Consider the following 21,890-nt stretch of genomic DNA (forward strand, 5'->3'; position numbering starts at 1 on the left):
GCAGTTGGCAGGGAAGTGACATCAGACCAGGTATGGTGGGAGAAAGGACAGGAGAATGGTCCTTTGCTTCCTTTGGCTTCCTGCCCCTGTGCAAATCTGAGTCATAGTGGCCTGGAAGGTACAACCTGTTGCAACATTTGAGGAAAACAGAAGATCTCTAAGTACTGACACAAGCAGACAAGAAACTCCCCAACTGGAGGGCAACATTGCTTACTTTGAACAGCATCTGCCAGGGACTTTGATGAGGAAACCAAAGGAATAACTCCAATAATTTCTTTTTTCCCCATGCTGGCCAGTGGGTTGCCATGGACACTCTGTTCTGACCAAAACACAGCCTCTGCTGCAATGTTAGCAAGCTGTCAAATAACCAATTGGGTGTCAGAAATTGATAGCCAGTAATTAACTGATAGGTTTATAATTAAGCAGAGATGCCCCCGAACAGCGATGCTTGGATTGGAATTCAAGTTCTGACGTTTTTCCAAAATTCAGGGGCAAAAGAGAGTGACAATTTGGGTTCAGTCCCATCTTTATAATTAAACAATGATTTTTGACAGGAGGGGAAACTCCAGCAGTTAATGACTGACTGCAGGAGTTGAGGGCCTGAGGCAAAGCTGAGGGCTTTTAATCCAGGTGGTCATTAACTGCCTGGGAATGCCTGACCCTGAGGTTAATTGTTTCTATTTTAAATCATGAAAATAATATACACATATAACAGACTCCCTGCTTCCTTCTTTTCTGCTGTACATGTGTGTTACAAATATAAATACACTGTCATTTTATGCATAGGAAATGATGAAAGCTAAGCTGTTTGGATGTTCCTGATGTCTTTGCTGAAGGGTTCAGGCACCTGTAATATTCTCATGATGATCTGCTCTCTCCAACCAGAAAATATGACCCACAGCCTGGCCAGAAGGGACCAACTGGGAAAGGTTCTGGCTTGGGGTGTTCAAGGAACAAGATGGCTCAGCAGGGTTTTCAAAAGTGTTTGTGCTCTCTCTGATTCACAAATCCCCAAATTTTGGGAGCTGATTTAATTTTGATTAAATCTGCTGATTTAATGAGACCTCTCTGCAGTTCTGCACATTCTGGGAGTAAGGCACAAAGCCGCTTTTAAAAGCTTTTTGTGTACTTTTAAATACCTGATCTTTTCTTGGCTTTTAATGCTGGCTGCTCAGCATTGTGCAGGATCAGGCCCTCAGAAACCAGCAACACTTGATTTTCAGTGCTAACTCTACAAAAGAAGCCATAAGGAATTAGGCACAGCCTGTAAATCCAGGGAAAGGCAGAAAGTCTGAGTAGGTGACACGCAACACCCCAGAGCAGGCAAACCCAACAGTCAGTGGATACCTCATCTGAACCAGAAAGCATTACGTTGTGGTTCATTTAGATGTATTTTCTTCCCCAGGTCTTTCCCTCTCTCCCTCCCCTTGCTTTCCCTGTTTTTTAAAGAGACATATGTCATCATTGCCAGTTCAGTTTCCTGTGTTTAACCCTTGCTATATCTAGCCTGATTACTCCTAATAAAGCTTGACAGTTGGAGGGTTAATCCAACCCTTGGTCTCATGGTTTCTTCTCAGGAAACAATCTGTCCCTGAGAGCTTTCTGGCCTGTTGCAAGGTTATATCCCCCTGGGGTGCCATCAGCTGCCAGCCAGGGCTCCTTTCCCATTGTCTGCCAAATGGCCACCAATTAAGTCAACTGTTCCCCAATTAGAATTTTGAGGAATTTATCTTGTTCCTCGTGCGTTCAAACTCCCAAGCAAGGGCAGCACTCGGAGTCGGTTACAAGGGATTTTTTTTTCCCTCCCCCCACCTCCCCTTCCAGAGTGAGAAGGGGAGGGAAATTAAATAAATAAATAGCATCTCTTTCCTGTAATCGGATACTCCTGGGTTTTTCCTGCGGCCCATTCACACAGCTTAATCCTGGGATATGTGATGAGAACCTCTAACATGTATTAGTCTTCCATTAGTCTTCCTTTCACCTGAACCAGTGGGGCTGATATGTTTTATTATTTTTAAATCAGTGCTGTTCTTAGTAAATTTTTTTTTGCTGTGACATCAACTCTACATATAACGAGATTTCCTGAATTAAAGGGGGAAAACAATGACTTTAAGTTCAATTGGTCCAATAGCCAAGTGTGTGAAGGGTTGTTGGGGTTTTGTGTTGCTTTTGGATTTTTGTGGGGTTTTTTTTCTGTTTGTTTTGGGTTTGGTCCTCCCCTCCTGTGAAATTTCTTAACTGATTGTTTACATCTTTTTATTGGTGAATTAAATTCTGGGCTCTGGGTCACCTTTAATATGGGAAATGCAAAGTCTGGCAAAGTTATCAGGATAATATCCTTTAAACTAGATAGACAAAGATCTGATTGATCCATTCTAGACAAATAGGACCTTTGGCTTTCTTCCTGAGAGAGTGTGTGAAGGTCTTCTTCAGCAAACTCTTTATGTGATACCTCAGCTGCTCTTACCATGAAGGAATAAAACCCTTGACTGTAATGCTATGGGAAGACTGTGCTAGGCTGGGCATGGTGTCACCATCAATCCACACATCTGGATGTTTTGTTCAACAGAAAGAAAGAAGTTAAAGTCTCTTTCTAAAACTACTACAGAAAAGGAAAGAATTACAATGTGTGATTGGGGATGGAAGGATCTCCTGCCTTTCATTTGTACTTCTAAGGGGAGATCTTGTTGCCTTCTCTACAACTACCTGAAAGGAGGTTGGAGTGAGGCTGGTGCTCCCAAGAAACTAGCAATAGATTGAGAGGAAATGGGTTTAAATTGTTCCAGGGGAGGTTTAGGTTGAACATTAGGAAAAACTTCTTTATTGAGAGAGTGGTGAGCAGTTGGAACAGGCTGCCCAGGGAGGTGGTGGAGTCACCACCCTGAAGGTGTTCAAGAAGCTGTAGACATGGAGCCTCAGGACATGGTTTAGTGGTCATGGTAGTTGAGTTACTGTTGGACTCAATGATCTTAATGGTCTTTTACAGCCTTAATGATTCTATGATTCAGATATTGGTGCACAAAACCACTACTCCTTTTTGGTTTCCTCATGTGTGGGCCTCCAGTTCTGGAGTCTGAACAAATGCCAGGTTTCAGAGTGACCTTTGGGATTAACAGTGAAAAATCCCTTTTTCACAAGGTATTCACTCTGATGTTAAACAAGTTCACTGAAATGTGGTCCTGAGTCATTCTGCTTATGAAGCTCCCACCCTTTTCTGGTGATCCTTTGCTGTGCTTGGCTCCATAGTTTCTGACTCCCTCCTGGTGTGGCATTAAGTGATGTGACTAAAAATGTAACCAACATCTGTCATGTGCATGTTGTCTTCTCTCTGGTTTTTCTTCTTTTCTTTTTTTTTTTTTTTCCCCTTTTTCCAGAGAGAGTCAACTGTTTTGTTTGGGATTGCTTAGGGAAGATTTTTAGCTCTCATTTTCACACATTTCCTTCTTATTACTGAAAATAAGGCAAATTCACTCAGCTCACATCTGCTTCTAAGTGTCACCAATTTCCTACAAGTTCAAAAACATGAGGCAAGATGGAGATAAAGATACATAAAATTTAGCTGCCAATCCACTTTTCTCTAGGGTTTATGTATGATTTCGTCTGAAGTTGTGTGTTTGGCCATCCAGATTTGCCTTCAATCATGACAAAGGATGGCAGGTCTGATCCTGCATGGGAGAGATTATTGCAGAAGTTATTTTGAATCTGCACAAATAAAACTGAGATCCTTTAGCACCGTTTTAAAGTCCTGTAGTCTCTTTCTTATTTAAATGAGGGCAAATTGCAGTGATGTGTGTGGAAAATTGAGATGCACAAAGCTTTGCAAAATGTTAGAGAGCTATGATATTTTTTAATTGTAATTTTTTTTTGGATCAAGATGCAGAGCTATTCCAGGAAGAAGGGTGAGCACATGTCCCAGACATTGTATAACTGCAGAAAAGAGAAATATATAAACATGCTACCCTTGAGGATGGGAAGTGGAGGAAGTTAGTGAAAAAATATAGCACAGTAATAATATCAAAAGAACAGGACAGCAAATTATGGCTGTCTCTGGTCAGATTTAATTGGGCTTTCCTCAATATAGTGAGGAGTGGTTGAGGAATTTCTTTGCTTGCCATAAAGCTCCAGCAGTCCCCCCAGACTGCACTCAGCTCCAGTCCCATGGAAGTGAGTACATAATCTTTACCCACACATCAATACCCAGCTCCCACATCAACCAGAAGGAAGCATGCACCATTAAAGAGGTTAATTCCCGTGTGCTAAAATAGACTGTATTTATTGAGGAAATGCAAGTAAGCATTTTAATAGAAAATTTCAAACCCATTGGGCCTGATTCTCCTCACATTGGCTTTAAATCAGTGCTGCTCACTTCAGTCAAAGCTGCATTTTTAGTGTTGGGGTTTTTTTTACCCTGTGGTGCAAGTCATTTCCCCCTTGTTCCTAAATACATCACTGATCTCTCTAAAACTATCCTTATCAACCTGGGCTACTTAAACTTGGGAAACTCCAAACTGCTGGTGCACTTCAAGCACTCAAACACATCCTCCCTGCTCGGCTTGCACCTCTTGCATGTCCTCGCAGTGGCTCGGTGCACGTCTCATGGGTGTGCAAATTGCACATGGTTTGTTTTGCCTGTCCATACAATCCTCGAGTGAAAAAGCAATGCTCCTTTTTAGAGATGCAGGCTTTATTTTCCTGTAGCCATGCTCCAGGCAAGTTCTTTGGCATATTCCATCTCTCCCTTAAGGAAAAATAATGTGTGGAGTGGGACAGGGGACCCAACACAGGAGATAGTGAGCTCACAGTACTGCAGATGCATCCCAATTCACTCGCTGCAACACAGCTATGTAAAGGATGTGCTGCTGGGAAATTCTGTCCATACTTTAGCTATGTCAGGAAGATTAAAGGCCTCAGGTTTATTTTCTTTCTTAGCTTGGCTGTTTGATTTTATGTCTTCTTTTTCCTTTGGAAAATGCTTGCTTGCCATGCTTCAAATAGAGACAGGAATCTCCTCATGTTAACCTGTGTAGGATACCCTTATGTTCTAAATAACCAGTGACAATCATCTCTAGCTAGTAGTGATGACTGCTCCACCAAAGAGTGTTGCTTAGGGGAGGGGTTCCCAAAATCATGTTCATGATGCATCATAACTGTTGGACCTAATGATCCTAATTAAGGCCTTTTCCAACCTAAATGTTTCTATGACTCTATGATAGGATCTCCACCTGGGAGCTAGCCTAGTGCTAACTGCTGGGGCATTAAGATTCTTATGTTTGTCTTCCCTTACCAGGCCTACTGATACAGCCACCCTTAGGAGGGCTCTCAGCAAAACATCCCTCTTGATGGAGCTCCTGCAGGGTCTTTTGCTGGCTAAGGAGTGGACACAGGATGTATCAGCTCTGGGGCTCTGCACCGGCTCGGTGCCACCATGCCTGGAGGAAAGACTGCAATTGCTGCAGCATCAGCAATGAGTTGGTTGTGTTGAGAAGTGCTAAAATAAAAAGAGTCTTTGTGGGCCCCACACAAAGGCCTCCTGGTTGCTCTTTAAGAGCTCTGCTTGAGTGTGCATTGGCCCTGCTGGCTGCATCTCTGCCTCCTTGGCACGGCCTTAATGCACACAAGGGCAGTGGAGATGCTCTCAGCAGCAGGAAGAGCAACTGAAAGCCAGATGTTTTGAGGGCAGAACGGCCTGGATGTACTGATGGTGACACAGCTCTGCAGGCCCAAAGAGGGCTTTCTCAGGCCTGTGAACATCATTAACTGTGACAAACAGAAAATTGTTCCCTAGCCAACAGCTTAAGTAGATTTACAACAAGTGATTTATTTATGTGCAGTTAGTAACAACCCCAAAGCATTATGTTGGGTTTTTTTTATATATATATAAAATTAAACCCCAGAATTTGGCTCATTTGCTCTGAGAAACAAAAAAGCCTTCCCAAGCACTTTGGCAAAAAGTAGGTTTGGCTTTTAACAGGCTTATCGTGGTCAAGAGCTGTGCACTCAAAAAGTGGTGTGGAATCCTCCTGGAAAGAGGCAGAAACTGGTCTTGGGTGGGTTCAGGACACCTCACTGGGACTGCGTGGGGGGGATGCTGATCTCAGCACACCTCCTCCTGGTCGTGTGAAGAAGTGGTGTCAGTGACATCCTCTTTGGGAGTCAGATGTTGCTGCCAATCTGATAAGGCAACAGGTGCCCGATGTGCACCCGAGGCACTTGATAATTCATGTCAACAAAAGGAAACGGAGAGTCTGCAGTGACGGGACGAAGAAAAGAAAACTCAGACCCATGGCTGCAATTTCCTATGTTGTTTGTTACCTCTCACTTGTCACTGGAGCTTTGACACCTTCAAGGCCAAATTTGTTTTTTCCTTAATTTCCCTACTCTATTTTTCTATTTACTTGCTCCAAGGCTACAAAGTGGTTTGGGTTTGTTTTTTATCTTCTTTTTCTGTCTAACCCCATCCTGGGGAAGCCGGGTAATCTTTCTCACAAGATGTATTTTACCTTGAAAGACAAAAAAACCCAACAGATAGGCAAACAACTCCCTGTTTAAACCAGAAGGATTTTAGTAATCATGCAACCCCAGAAAATAAAAGATACTTATTTAATTTGAGTTAGTAATCCCTTTCTGTTAGATTCTGAGCTTTTCAGGCTAGAAACTCAAATTGTCTCTGTGTAGAGCTCTTAGTACTGTATGGCCCATTTTCACTTGCCTCTTCACCACTGTAATAGTGCCAAAAATTAAACCATGTTAGACTAACTTTAGACTAATTTTCTAGTCTTCCTCTTAAAAACTACTGAAAGATCACAGAGTTCCTCTGACATTTGGTAACTTGAAAAGAAACTTGATATAATAAAATTGCTACCAATGCACTACCCCATTGTGACATTCAATTTAGAGGGATAAGTGGGAATGTGCAATCCATTCGTGGTAATTTAAGTGGATGTTTTGATTGGGTTATGTAAGTATATTTGTGTTTGCCCGTGTGTGCGTGCATATATGCCACAATTTGTCAAGAGATGTCACTACATAAAAGTGAATTTAAACTTAATTTTACATTCTTGGTAAAAGTTCAAAGGCTAAGTTCAGTTTAACCTTGGCTCAGCAGAGCTTTTTCTTCTGATTTTCCAGTCTGATATGAAAATTGCTTGTGAAATAAAGACAAACACAGGTTAGCCTGAGAAGGCATTAATAACCCAATCCTTACATGTTTGTACAGAAGACGGGTACAATCCAGTGTTGATTGCTTCTTAGCTTCTCTTTGCTTTCACAGGAAATCCTGAGAGATAATACCAGCTCGTCACAACCATGCACTGGAGCATTGTGCACCCACAAACAAACACTGGCGACACTGCGCGGCACAGCTAGTGAGGGTCTGACTGACCTCTCCAGATACACAAGAAGAATTATCATTGCAATAACTCACTCTGGGCATTTCCCAACCCCCAGCTTGACCATTTTCCCAAACACATGATTTAAAGTGTACCTCACATGGCATTTTTCAAATTTTCTTCTAAATAGAAGGGAGCCTAAAAGATTATTTTATGAGATAAACTTAGCGATGAGTTTTCCAGGCTAAACAAATAAGAATCCCATGGGAACTAAGCATTTGGGACACATTCAAGCAAACACTGCAAAGTTTTGACTAATGCCAAGTTCTTTGGAGATCGGGGCGTGTGTGTGTGTGTCTGTGTGTGTACTATGTGTTTGTATAGTCAACAATCTCAGAGCAATATGGTATGCCAGTTATTAATTCTGCTCCTTGCAGATGGCTTCATTATGTGTATTTAATTTCAGTACTTAAGCAAACACACAAAAGCAAGGCTTACAAACTGCTTTAGGATACGGTGGTTGTGTACAGTCAAACGGAACGGAAACGGAACGGAAACAACTGGTAGCGCTCGCTGGGGTTGGAGGTAAATCTATATTGATGGGATTAAGCCATTCAGAAGCATCCCTCGACTTGAATAGCCCTAAAGCCCCACCAATTGCTTTGTCTGTGGTGTCGAGACGGTACTGATCACTAGAGCCTTAATTTGCTGCAGCAGTTAAGTGCTCCAATTCCTCAGCGCAATAATTGCCACATGTTGAGTGTGCAGATGTCTAAACACGTGGGAGCACTTCCCTTTCCCAAAGACAAATGAAGATTTTCATTTTGTTTTGTAAACGTGTCAGGATTTATCACTTAGTCATGTGTCATGCATTAGGGTGTTTATACAATACAGCTTTCCACACCCTGGTTCTGGACTTCTATGATTTCAACAACAAGGCTGTGGAGTAACAGGACTTTGCCAAACCTTCCCCTTTTAACCCAAACCTTCAGCTGGGTTAAAGAGAAGAGTGAGCTGAGGCTGCCTAGGAAATGGTAAATAAGGTTATCCCCAGGAGTGAGAGAAGTGGGATTCACCTATATCCCAACAGAGTGTTTGATAAAGAGACATCAGCAGACAGACAGACAGATATTAAAAAAAAAAAAATAAAGAAAAGGGACAAAAGTAAAATTGAAAGAATGATGTCCACCAGCTGCAATTATCTGCATTTCTCCTTGTTGCACTGCCACTGTGATGAATTGCACCTGGAGCCTCTCCTCAGCCTCCATGTCCCACTCAAACACTGAATACTTGACTTTTTGAATGTTCCTTTTTGTATAAATGGCCACACTTTAAAGCAGTTTGTTTTGCAGTTTGAGTATGTAGCATCTTGTCAGAGCTGGGCTGAAGTTCTGTGATGCAAACAGGAATGGGCAGAAGCTGGGAAATTTGGGGATGGCTTGGGAACCAGGCCTAAAGTTTAATTTCAATTTCAGTTCCATATTGATATCTCAGGTATGGAGCTTCTCTCATCTGGACTGAGATCCAGGTGTGACCATTCATAAGCAGTGATGAATCTGTGGTTCAGGGTCCCAGTATATGGTCTGTCTCAGACTTTACAAAGCCAAAGCTAGCTGCTAAGATGGCAAAATAGCCAATGTGTTTCTAATAAGCTTTTGTCTTTTTGGATCTCAAAAGAAAGATAATAAGAGCGTCTAAGAAGGGAAGTGTTCCTCTCTACTCTCTTACCCTTTTAGGGCTGATACTCTTTTTTGCTAGCAGAAGGGGTGGGGGAAAAAAAAATCAACAACCCAAACCAACAGTTATTTATCTGTTAGCAGACAAAGACTGTAAAGAAATCCAAGAAGAGCATCCCAGCACAAAAGCCTGAACTTTTTGACCTCTCAGGCCTCAGGCCTGGACAATTGGCCAAGCTGGGCTTTTTCCTGAGAACAGCCCGAGGGCAAAGGCTGAGAAAAGATGCACATTGTTTCCTCTCACCATCCATTAAAGGCAAAGGCTGAAAGGCAAAAGGATCTTACCAGGTTATAGCAGTGCGGAGAGTGCAGCCTGACACTCATTTTCAAGGTAATGCAATAAAGGGAAAAAAGTGAGTTGTAGAGATCTTAATTCTTTAAAATTTAAAAGCTAATTTTGTGTCTTTTAGTCAATTTCCTATGCAGGAAGGAAGAATTTATTAACTGACTTCTGATGTTAAATGGAGTGCTAATGGGCAAGTACAACAATTCAACAGGTGCCAAGTAGAAATATAGAGACATTATATCAATATTAATCTTAGAGCCTTGCAAAAGCCTTGGTAGGGGGTTTTATTAGGTAGGTTGTTATGGGAGCACCCCTGCCACCTGCAGAGTGACAGGAGGGTTTGGGTATCCTGTTTAAAGTGGTTGATTACTCGTGTTGCAAGGTGTTTTAACAGAAGATTATGAATTTTGTGCCATTGGAAATTGTTTGTTGATGGAAGTTGTCCTGAGCTGGGAGCTCCTCCTGGAAGAGATGACTTTGAGCATCTATGCTCTGTGCACGCTTCAGCCAGGGCAGGCGAGGCAGCAATGCTGGAGAGAAAAAGTATTTCCAGGATTGAACACTCAGCTGGAAACCTGAACACCCATTATTAGTCTGGATAGAAGTCAAAAGAATAGTTGAACCTGCTAAAACTCTACAGACCTGCTGGTTTACAGACTGATCTTCTGCCAGTAAACAAATGCTGACTCCAATGTACTTCTGATTTTGACCCCTGGGTTGAAAATTTTCTGTATAAACACCAGCTGATGAACAGGTCACTTTGTTTCCATGACAAGACTCTCAGAGTTGTACCCCACACAGCAGGACCCTGATCCAGATAAAAGACTTCAAAATGTCCAGCAATAATTTTCACTGAACAATTTTTTTTCACGGTTCCAAGCTGTCAGATTATTAGTGGGAAAGGATTAGTGAGAAAGGGAGCATGTTTTTGTCTAAATATCTTATTCAGGTGGGGAAAAAATAATAATAATAATTTAAAAAAAATCCCTGTTGATGTTTTCAGGTGGAAAAGTTCCACATTTTACAGGAAAAAGGGTTTGAAAATTCCAAGATGCTAGCTGAGTAGATCATTTGTTAAATGACAAAGCATAAGGAACATCTCTGTGTTTCTCAGTGCAACACATTTTTCATCCAGCTGCACATACTTGCTGTTTCAGTGTGGTTTTTTACAGACTAACAACTTCTCATTCCATACCCAAACCACTTCTCCCTGGAACTGGAGAAGTGTTTGTGTGTGGCTCTGCTTCTTCTCACTAATGCATTGGGAATAACAAATAGTAAAGATACCTGGCAACACTGGAAAAGGGGAGATTCGGTTAACTGGAAACCTGTTTCTGAGGGATTTTGACTCCTGTGAGATTTGCCACCAACCATCTACCCTGCCTGGCTTATTATTTTTAATGCTGTTTTTTAAGTAGCAGAAATGACCTCTGGCAAAAATTCATATAGGTCATGAATTATGCCACCCCTGATATGGCAAGGTGATATCACATCACCCATGGCCCCTTTCCTGAGGAAGGCTTCACTGCGTGACATCCAGAATTTCTGAGGCTGCTGAGGTGTGCTCCCAACATTACACAGGAAGTTGAAGCCACTGCAGAGATTTCACCTTCCTCTAAAATCTCAGAGCCCTCCTGGTCCTGCCTCAGAGCTTCTTGCAGGAGGTTGCTGTGAACGTCTCAACCAAGCCCACCCCTTTCCAGAGAAGCAGGAGCAATGGCAGCCCTCCGCTCAGCCCCTTTCCAGAGGGTGTTGCACAACCTGGCTGCATCATGTTCTGAGTCTGCCGGGTCCCTTTGCAAGTGGTGTCATAAACAGCAGCTTATCCGTTTCAGCAGCTCGTTGCAGAGGAGAAACATCACCCAGAAATCCTGCCTAGCTGGGCCAGCAAAGGAGACAAAACTGTGCAATGCAAATGACACAGACTCTGGGGCTGTTTGACATCAGGCTCTTTGTGTGTGTGTGTGTGTGAAGATGGTAACAGGCTGCATCTCACATGAAGAGTTAGTTTCCTGTTCTAATAGTAGTAGTGATCACAGCAATAATCACAATAAAAATCTCCCCAAATTAAATGAATTTTTTTTCTCTAGTTCCAGCATAATCTAAGCATTCCCCACTCCTTTAACTCTACAAATCAAAAGCAAATACAAAGAATTCAAATCAGTTTCATATAGGTGAAAATACAATGAGTGGGACTGGCAGCATCTGCCATCGCAAGCCCAAAATGTCATCTCATACACCCTCACCTCCCCCAGATCAGGGAACACCAGTGCTGGGGTGTGAGGGAGTGAGAGAGAGGTAGGTTTGAACCTGCAGTGCTTTTGGCTTTTAGCAAAACTTTATGCAAGGAAAATAATGATGTCAAGTTCTGTAGCTGCTGGACTTAGTCGATAATTTTTTTATTGAAATATAAATATTTAAGATAGTGAAACGCTGCTTTCTCCACTCCCTTAAAAATTCCAAGCTGTACAAGCAGTTCCCATAAATGACTAATCTTATTTTAAATGAAGCTAATTTTTTGGCTAGGTCTGGAGAAGGGAAAAAAAAAAAATATTGGATCCGCCACAAAATCCATATTTCCCCCCACACTGTATCTTAAAACTGCATTCAGCCTAACAGCTTGGTTCCAGATGATATTGGATGCTCCTTTTCAGCTTCCAAAATAGGGCTCTGGAGTCTAGTTGTGACAGGGAGATCAGGTAAGGGTTCTAGATTATTTTTTTATCGCCTCCCCTTTACAAGGCTCAGGCTGGGGTATCTTCACAAGCTGCTGGGAAGGGGGGCAGGGGTGGTGGGGAGGGGGCTGGGGCAGGGAAGAGGAAAGGGAAAATAAAAAAAAAAGAAAATGAAAAAGGGAGTTTGCAAAACCTGGACCTGGGATTTCAAGTGGAAGAGCAGAGGCCTTCCCCCCCACGGTGGGTGGATTTATTGGGTGTCACGATGCCACAATGTGTCTATTGGAAGCTGAAGCAAGCCCCCTACTTAACCTTCATCTTTTTGTGTGTGCACGTACCAGAAGGCACCACACTGTTGCTGGAAAGCAAATAATTAGGGACATGTTCTGTAGCACCATTGCTATTTAAAACTAAATCAGTGAGTTAATGCTTCTCGAAATGTGACATCCGTGAGGGATTCTTGCCCCACTACTGTTAGTCACTTGGTGGTCTCCTGAGTGACAGGATCAGTGCCCTGAGCTTTAAAAGTCTTGGCTGCAACAGGGGAAAAAAAAAAAAAAAGAAGTGATTATTGGAGAAATTTAGGGGAGGGGTGGAGGGGTGGTTGTTGGTGGGCTGACTTCTTGCAAGGGCTCACTTCTTGTCCCCAAAGAGTCCCCTTGGGATGTGGGTCCTCAGCCCTTTCGCTAACCTTCACCCCAGCACACGTCTTACTGCAGCCCCTCACCTTGCAGGCTGGTAGGGTAAGGAAAAGCATTTGAGAGTAAATTCTGAATCATAAAGTCCCTGAATGCAGAGCCCAGGGCTCCCTGGACACCTCCAGAGCACTAAACACTCCGATGGGCTCAAATGAAGGAGTCCACAGGGTTTATAATTACACACCAATGACACAGAGAAAGACTCTGAAGTTGATTTGGCTCAAAGAACTGAAGCAAAGCCATTCTTTATTAGGGCAAATGGCCTGAACAAAACTCTTTGCATGGGTGAGAATAAAATCCAAACGCATTGAGGAAAGAAAAATAAAAGAGAAAGGAAGAAATAAACCAGTCAAATCACATTTTACTTCTTCTTACCCAGGAGATTGACACAGTAGCTTTTTTTCCTCTCCTTCCCATTTTCCATTAAGCTGGTTCTTTAAAACACATCTGAACTTTTCCCATCCTGACGATTCCCACGGACAATTGGCAGAGAAACTAGGACAACTTGCAATACTGGGATTTTTTCCAGGCATGAGTAACTTGTTAAAAAGCCACTATTTCCCTAATACTAACAGTAAACAGAGTTCACATCCACATGAAATCCTCTGTGACCCATCGGGGAAAGTTTTTTGTATATTTATACAGAGAGATATATGAAATCATTTAATTCCTTTATCCATCAAGCACTTGGAACTCAGCATGTCCGTTTATATTTCACTTATAAAAATAAATATACACATGCATGCCAGGCTAGATTTAAAGGTATCCTTTTCCCTCAGTTGACAGCTCCATGCTTGTAGTTTTATAAGGGAAAGCTTTAGAAAGAGCAGTATTTAAAATAAAGTCATTGAGCCATGTTTTATGTCAGGCTGATGAAATATAACTCCATCACACCTGCTGCTCCTACTACTTTGGGTGGTGGACAGCTCTGCTGAGTAGCTACTTCCCAAATTTCTGAGCATTTAGGAACTTGGGATGTTGGGCAAGCAGAAATTCCAGGCACATCTGCTGTCTGGATGCGTTGCATGTGCAATGATTTCAAAACATTCCCAAGTGATCACCACTTTTGAGACCTATTGATGTCAGCAGCTCTCTGACTAAGCTAAATCTAGTTTGGAGGATGAAGGCCACATTGGGGTAACATTTGAAGTCATACCCACACTGCATCCCACCATGGGTTCTGCCTAGGTAGCTCAAAGTTGAAAATATCTTAAAATAGATGTAGTCTAATTGAGAGAATGTTACAGCCTACATAGCAGGAAGTCCTGGTAGGGGGCAGGGACAACAGCTTATGAGAGGGCTGCCAAACTCAGGTTTGCCTGTGGCTGAAGTGTGGGTGCTAGATGGGATGGACTGAACAGATGCTATCAACTTGAGTGCAGGTGCCTGGTGTACCTGATTACCTTTTCAGATATGGTTATAAAAACCAGTGTAGATGTTTCCAGACAGGTCATGCTCACTACAGTGAGAAACTGGGAGCCCTGCACTCTATTTACAACCCTGCAACTCACCCACTCAAATCTGTTCTCCTAGGTATGCCTCAGTTTCCCTACAGAAAAAAACCCAACCAACCAAACAAACATGAAACAACCAAGAAATAGAATGAGCAAAATTCTTTCTAAAACACTTTTTTAAACCCTACTTGGAATCATATCATCTTCAATCATACAGCTAGAGTTGGGTAACATGCAGACTTTTCCATGTTTCTGACTTTATCCCATCCAAAAAAAGAGTGTGAAAAAGACTAAGTTGTGATTTCTTTCCAGAAGAGATTTACAGAAAACAGAGGTTTTTAGAAGAATCAAAAGAAAACACACTGGCTTGTGTCTGCATTCCTCTCCAAAGCGATCTTGAAGGTCTCTTAGAATACATAGAATACATAGAATAAACTCTTCCAACCTGGTCTATTCTATTTTGTCAACCTCTCATTCACAGCAAGTAAAATTAGGTCTGTTTGCTCAGGGTTTTATGTGCAGACCCGATCTCAGCTCTTGGGTCTGCCCACGAAACACCATTCTCATTAACAAGAGCCATTAACAAGCCTCTTCCATGAGGCTAGATTTCCTCAGTGGATTGTGGTTTCTTTGTTTGTTGCCAAAGTGGACAATTTCCTTGGGAAAATACCTCTTAAATCGAGGGAATTATTTGGTCAGAAGAACATTTTGACTTAAGCCATTCCCAACTGGGCTTATTATTAAGTGCTAATTTAGCTAGGGTGGGTGGACAGCACTGGCAGTGCCGCAGACCAGAATGATTCACAGCCAGCCCAAATCCTCCAGCTTTTCTTGCCACCCCCAAAACCACGGGCCACACAATACAGGGTGAAAGTGGAGCATCCACAAAGACAGGAGAAAAGAGAACATCTTCTGACCTGAAGATTTTACCCTCCACCCTTTGCAGAGGGAAGAGAAACCAGGGTCTGTGTATTTATTATGCATCTTCTGTATTTGCATCTCTAGGCATCAAAATAATTTCCCTTGTCTTGCACAAGACAAACTCTTTTGGGTTTGTTTCTTCTTTTAGTGGAGCCCTTTGTTCAGACTTGTAGGATATTCTGGAAAGCTTCAGGGTCTCATAATATGTTTCAGCCAAGTGGTTTTTTGCTTTCATTCAGCGTCCACCTGGCTAAATGAATATATGACAGTTTAGTCTTCACTTCTTGATTTCAGGGACACATTTTGGAGTTAGTTTAAGAATCAGAAACAAACAACCCCCCCCCAAACCACAAGGGAATGTCACTCCTGGATTATTCCTACTGTGGACCTGTTCAGAAGCAGCAAACTGATCACCACCTCTACACCTGAGAAGTACCATTAGATTCATAGCCAAGCTTCTCTACAGAAGGAGGCATTAGGGGTCATTTAGACATCATACTCCTACCTACTGTCTGGTAAGAAACCCTGACATTCAAGCCAGATCCTTCCTTGGAATGCTGGTGTATGAAACCTCCCATTATAACAGTGACCTGGAAATAAAACAAACCAAAACCAAAAGGAAAAAAAAAAGAGAATTGCTTCCATCTCTGCAGGCTTACAGTGATACATTTGCTGGAGCTTTATTAGTTCTGGCATAATGAAAAGTATTCTGCATGTTAAAGAAAATATAAGTATGGCAGTTAGAGCAACAGGCTGTAGTTTTACTGTTTGCATGAACCGTTTCAGTCTTGCTGGGAATAAGCAGATCACTTTTCCCAGCTCCTTGGGAAGTCAGTGCCAATCTTGTAAACTCTTTCAGACTTTCTCAAAGTAGAGCTGAGGCCACAACCGTTTCTATATATTATTTTTTTTGCTGTGCCATTGTGCTGTTAGATTTCCCCCATCTAGTGGGTATTCCTTTGGCTCAGGAGTTCAGGACCAGGCTCTGAGACTGAAAACCATTTGACCTAACCCCCACCCTCCCCACCCCACCCTCTGTGCCTAAACCTCGAGAGTGGATTTGAAACCCTCCTCTCAGCATTAAACAACATCCTCAGCCTTCCAGAGGGTGACGTTTGAGGATTTCGATGAGAAGGAACTGTGAGCTCTTCTGTGGGAGCTCCTCGTGCTTCATTCTCATGGAGCTCAAGTCATCTTTTAAACGGATGAGAAAGTTGGTGTAATGTTTTTCTCTTTATTTGTGGTGTCTTGGATTATTTTTTTTCATTAAGTTATTTGTACACATTTTGGCGTTTCCTGTTTGGGAGCAGACGTGGGGGCTGAAATACCATGAGAAAAACTTCTTATCCTGATGGCAACTTGGATCTGGCTCATAAGGAGGATGCACTTAAAACTCTCACAGAACTCCTGGTTTTTATCCAACTTCTCCTCTGATTTACAGGCAAAAGAAGTACTCTGATTGATAGATCAGATATCTTCTGATTTTTTTTTAGACCCCACAGATGTTGAAAGTTTGGCTCCTAGCTGGACTTTGAGGTTTGGAGTTTCACTAGATGGTGTCTAGCAAGCAGAATGTCAGCATGGAATGAAGTGAATTTTGGACTTGATATAATTTAGGTTGGTCTAATCTGAAAGTAAATCAGACTCCAATTTGTAAAAATGGCATGTTCACCTCCATGTCCCACCAATTTGTACTCCATTTGGCAGAAGCTGTCAAAAATACTTTTTTCCCCCCAGTAGTTACTTATGTCACAGACCAGAACCAGGTATTTATTTATTTTTTGTTGTCTCAGAGCAAATGAAAGAAGGCAGCATAGCCATCAACAGATGCACCACCAAATAACCCAGTTCTGTCTGACTTGGTTCTTGGCATCTGTGTGCTATTTCTGTCAAACTCAATCAAACTGAGTGTTAATTTTTGATGCAAACCCCCTATGATCATTTCACTTGTGATGTAAGACAGAGCTAACCTCAAGACTGTCAAAGGCCAGAAGTCAATGACCCAGTTTTGTAAGCCATGCAATTCCTTATCAGTAGCCAACGCTTTTCCTACTCACGGAGATTATTCATTCTTAGTGGGATTTATTAGATATCTGCAGTATTTACATAAAATACAGCCCAGGCACAAATTTAAGAAGCTTTACCTGTAGCACAGTATGGCAAATAGATCTCAGAGTGTATGTCAGGTGAGTGTTAAACTTCATCACAGAATACAGAATTAATCAGGTTGAAAAAGACCTTTGAGATCATTGTGTCCAACCTATCACCCAACACCATCTAATCAACTAAACCATGGCACTAAGTGCCTCATCCAGCCCGTTCTTAAACACCTCCAGTGATGGTGACTCCACCACCTCCCTGTGCAGTACATCCCAATGGCCAGTCTCTCTTTTTGTGAAGAATTTCTTCCTAACATCCAGCCTAAACCTCCCCTGGTGTGGCCTGAGACTGTGTCCTCTCATTCTGTCACAGGTTGCCTGGGAGAAGAGACCAACCCCTACCTGGCTACAACCTCCCTTCAGGTAGTTGTAGAGAGCAATAAGGTCTCCCCTGAGCCTCTTCTCCAGGCTAAACAACTCCAGCTCCCTCAGCCTCTCCCTGCAGGGCTTGTGATCCAAACCTCTCATCCAGACAGGAAGCCAACCTTGTAAAAGCATATACTCCACTAAGCCTTACTGCAACTTCAACTGAATGCTGAGAGCCCACGATGAAGAGCTTCAGCGGGAAAGCTGTGCTTGGCTAAAGCAATTATAGAGCTTTCTCTTAATTGTTCACTGGCTTGAAATATAAAAAGGGGTGATCTGAGTCTTTCAGGACCTTTCTACTCTGACTACTTGGTGAAGCCTAGTGGGACAAGGTTTTGACCTAGATTTCTGCCTTCACCTGAGCTGAACTTGGTTTATGATGGTTCATCAGTGTTGAGCTGCTTTGATTTCTTTTCACTGTTTTTTTTTTTTTCCTTTTTTTAATTTTTGTTTTTCCTGCCCTCCTGAGGCAAGGGACACAAGGTCTTACCAGTATAAATTCAGACTGTGCTTTGCAAAACTAGTAAATAGTAACCCAGGTCAGTTAGAGAATTTCAACAAACTGGAAAAGAGCCATATTAAATCAAATAAGGAGAGGGGAAAGGGCAGAGCAGCTTCATATATTGATAATATCTCCCAACCTCTCTTTTGATCAGCAGGAGGACTCTGTAATGAGCCAGAGGAATGTCTTCTCTCTGGGAATGCATTTATTCAGAGCTGGTGACAGGAGGAAACCTCTGCATATTTGGTCTCCTAATCCTACCACCTCTTCTTCTTTTCCAGACTTCCCCCCCCCCCCATGCATAGACTGACTTTGGGGAACCCTTCCTTTTTAGGACATCATGAGGTTCACAGCAATCTGCAAACCCAATCTGGAGTAGAAAAGATGTATAGAAGATGTAGCAAGACAGAAGCAAAAATGGACTTAGTTATATACAGAATTATAGTAAATAAACAGAACAGAGATGAAAAGTAAAGATTGTGAACTGTGAATCAGTCTTTGGCTGTATCCAATTCAATTTGGTTAAAGAATGGCGAGTTAAAAGAACTTCATATTGAAATTCCCTCTAAGGTGCAGGTCCCATTGAAAGTACTGAAGGACCTCCAGTACCTTTTTAATGCAGGATTTGTTTCGTAGAGCTGGATGGAAAAGAAATAACTAATTTGCCTAGTCTTGCTCCTTTGTCAACCCCATTTTCTGACAAAATTTATTGAAGCAACAGAGTTTTGACAGATTCAACTGCACTAATGACCCAGACATTGTCAGTCTCCCACATATTTTCCTTTTGTTGCTATTGAGTGCCCCAAATCCTTATCAGTAAAGGATATTTGCTTCACCTGGCTCGCACACAGAGCCTGAAAAGTTAAAGGCAGCCAGGCTGTGATGGTTTCAGTGGCTGCTGGTCTCTGAATGCAATTCCACATGCAAGAACCTATTTTTAGAACACTCCTTTCCTTCTGTTTTTATTTTTTCTTTCTTTTTAAACCCTAACCTTCATGAAAAGGCTGTGATGTATATTACAGCCACACAGGGCTGGAAGGAAAATAATAACAGCGCATTAGCAGTGAAACAATAATCCTGCTGCCAAACGTACAAATACTCACTAATATCTGCCACGGTTCTGCAGGCCCGGAGGAGTGCTTCATCTTGTTCCTCTGGCCTGGTTTTTGACAGAGGGCTTCCCTTAAATCCGTCCATCACTCAGCTGTTCACAGCTCTCTGATTCCTACCGGCCTGCTCTGCCGAGCTGCTGCCGTGCCGCGAGGCGCGTCCGAGCTCGGTTCTGCTGCTGGGCTGCATCGCAGGAGGTCAGGTGGACACCAAGAAGGAAAGTGAAAAGCAGACAAGCTGCCACTTTTGCTTTTCCTGGGGTGGTGCTTGCTTCATTTGCTTATTATAGTCGAATAAAGGTAATGGATGCTCATGTATACGTGCAAACACAGGGTGTTCCCTCCCCAGGTGAACCCAGCTGTGGCAGGAGACCACCACACACTGTGCTGCCTACACCTGAAGGGAACATCTGTGAAATGAATTGGTGCTTTCAAATAAAAGACATTTAATGTAAAACTGATAAATCTATTAAATGTGCATTATGATGCCACTGCTTAATTCAGCCAAAAGATTTATTCAGGGGACGGTTTGCTGTTGCCTGGGCAGATATCAGTGAATAAGGATCTGGTGGATTCATGCCTGAATTCCAGGTAGGTAATAAAAATAAAACAAACCAAAAGGATTAATGCATTTTATCTATTTCTCCTCCATTTCTATGTGTGTGACCCCCTGCAAAGCCGCAGTAATGCAAATAAGAGCGGAAAAATAGGTCTGATGCTGCAACTCCTCTGTGACTGTGTATGCAACCTGCTTGTGTTTGCAAAGCTGTGGTTATTGTACCACTGTAAGAGCAGAGGAATTGTGTGAACACTCACAGGCCACCAGCGTGAGCTCAAAGCACACATTTGTCAAGGTGCAGTCTTCCCCAAACGGCCCAGGAGTCCTAAAATCCAGATGAAACTCCACAATGCATCCCGCGACTCCCTTCAATGCTTTGCATTCCCTTTCAGCTCTGCAGCGTTCATCTCCACACAAAAGCACATATTCTCTGTGTGGGTAAACCCTCAAAAAACATGCTCCTATTTTATCCACGAGTCAGGGGAGCAGCTGGGAGACATTGTGGTTTTCTTTCTTTCTCTTTTTTCCCCCCTTTTTCTTTTTCTTTTCTTTGTTTGCTGCCCCATCTCTGACTTGGAGGGTCAAATCCATGGCAAGTTCATTTCTGGGCCAACTCTGCCAAATTATATGATGTGAATTAATGTCTACTAGAGCTTAGAACAGCAAACTCTGATTTAAGCTCTTAGGTTGAACTTGTCTACAATTGTTGAGGTGAAAGGGCAGTTCATACCCATTAATTAACCTAATCCATCTCAATCTACTTTATTTTATACCTTTTAGGGTTTGTGACTCTAAGAAATATATTTAGATAAAGCAATGCAGTGAAAATCCGGGAACACTGCTAAAGACACTCACCACCCACCATTGGTTTATACTAGAGATCACTTCAAGCATTTTATTTTTTAAATGTTGGGAACAGATTTAATTATGTATTTGCTAGTTAGTCCCAACTCACGGAGCAGTTTTCTATCCAGATGATTCAAATAAGCATTCCATTAATGTCAGGGTTATTTCTGATTCTGACTCTTAGTCCGTTTGTAGTAATTTCATTAATAGACAAGCATTATTGTTACACTCCCTCTGCTTTTTTTTTTTTTCCCCTTCCACCTCCTCCCTTATTGTGGTTCTAGTGCTAAAACACATGAAAATGAGGGAGTGCAATTACCTTGTGAAATGTGAACCTAAACATGACCCCTAAGTACAGCTTTTAGGGGCTGTTGTGTATGCAGCAGCAGGCAGAGAATGTTCAGAAAGATTAACAAGGTTCAAGCTTTATCTAAAAGCATATGGGAATTTCTTAAGAGGATCTAATCTAAAAATAGGATCAAGACATATTACCAGATGTCTATCCCCTAAATATTCATTTTTAAACTGAAGATATTTAATGACTGAGTAATATTTAATAAGTTATTAGTTGACCGTAGAGGCTTCTGAAATTGAAATTCCATGGAAATGTCTATCACGATAATAATTAATAAAGATTTTGAAACCAGCATCTTCATTGGAATGGTTTTTCTGCCATATTACAGAAGGCCATTTTTAAAAAGCATGGGGTTTGGGGGTTTTGTCTTCTTTTTTTTTTAATAATACAGAGAGATCAGAATATCTTGTATGCCCTAACACTGAAATACCTAAAGCTGAGAGTAAATGAGCAGAAAGCAGTCACAAATGGGCTGAGATTTTATTTGTAAGAATGAGATAAGCATCTACTTATTTATTCATTTTTATCTGAATGTTTTTGTCCTGGAAAACAGTCCAGAACTCCAGAGCAGCATCTGATCTTTAGGCAAGATGCATGACTTTGCCTCGGATGTGGCCCCTACCTTATAGGGTACAGTCAGACAGCTCATTTAAGGTGCAGCAGATCTTGTCGATCTCAGCATCTACAAAAAGCTGGAGCACATCTGAAAGAAAACATTTTTCAATGATTTAAGTTTTCTACAGTCAGATAAATGAAGAAAAGCTGCAGTAATGCTAGCCCAGCATTTCCAGTACAATCAGAAATGTGGGAGTATGCAGATAAGCGCTGATGCACTTCTACATTTAGACTTCTATCTCAGTTTTTCTAATACATATCCACACTTGAATCCTGGGTTA

Source organism: Dryobates pubescens, chromosome 17 (assembly GCF_014839835.1).
Source record: "Dryobates pubescens isolate bDryPub1 chromosome 17, bDryPub1.pri, whole genome shotgun sequence".
NCBI lineage: Eukaryota > Metazoa > Chordata > Aves > Piciformes > Picidae > Dryobates > Dryobates pubescens.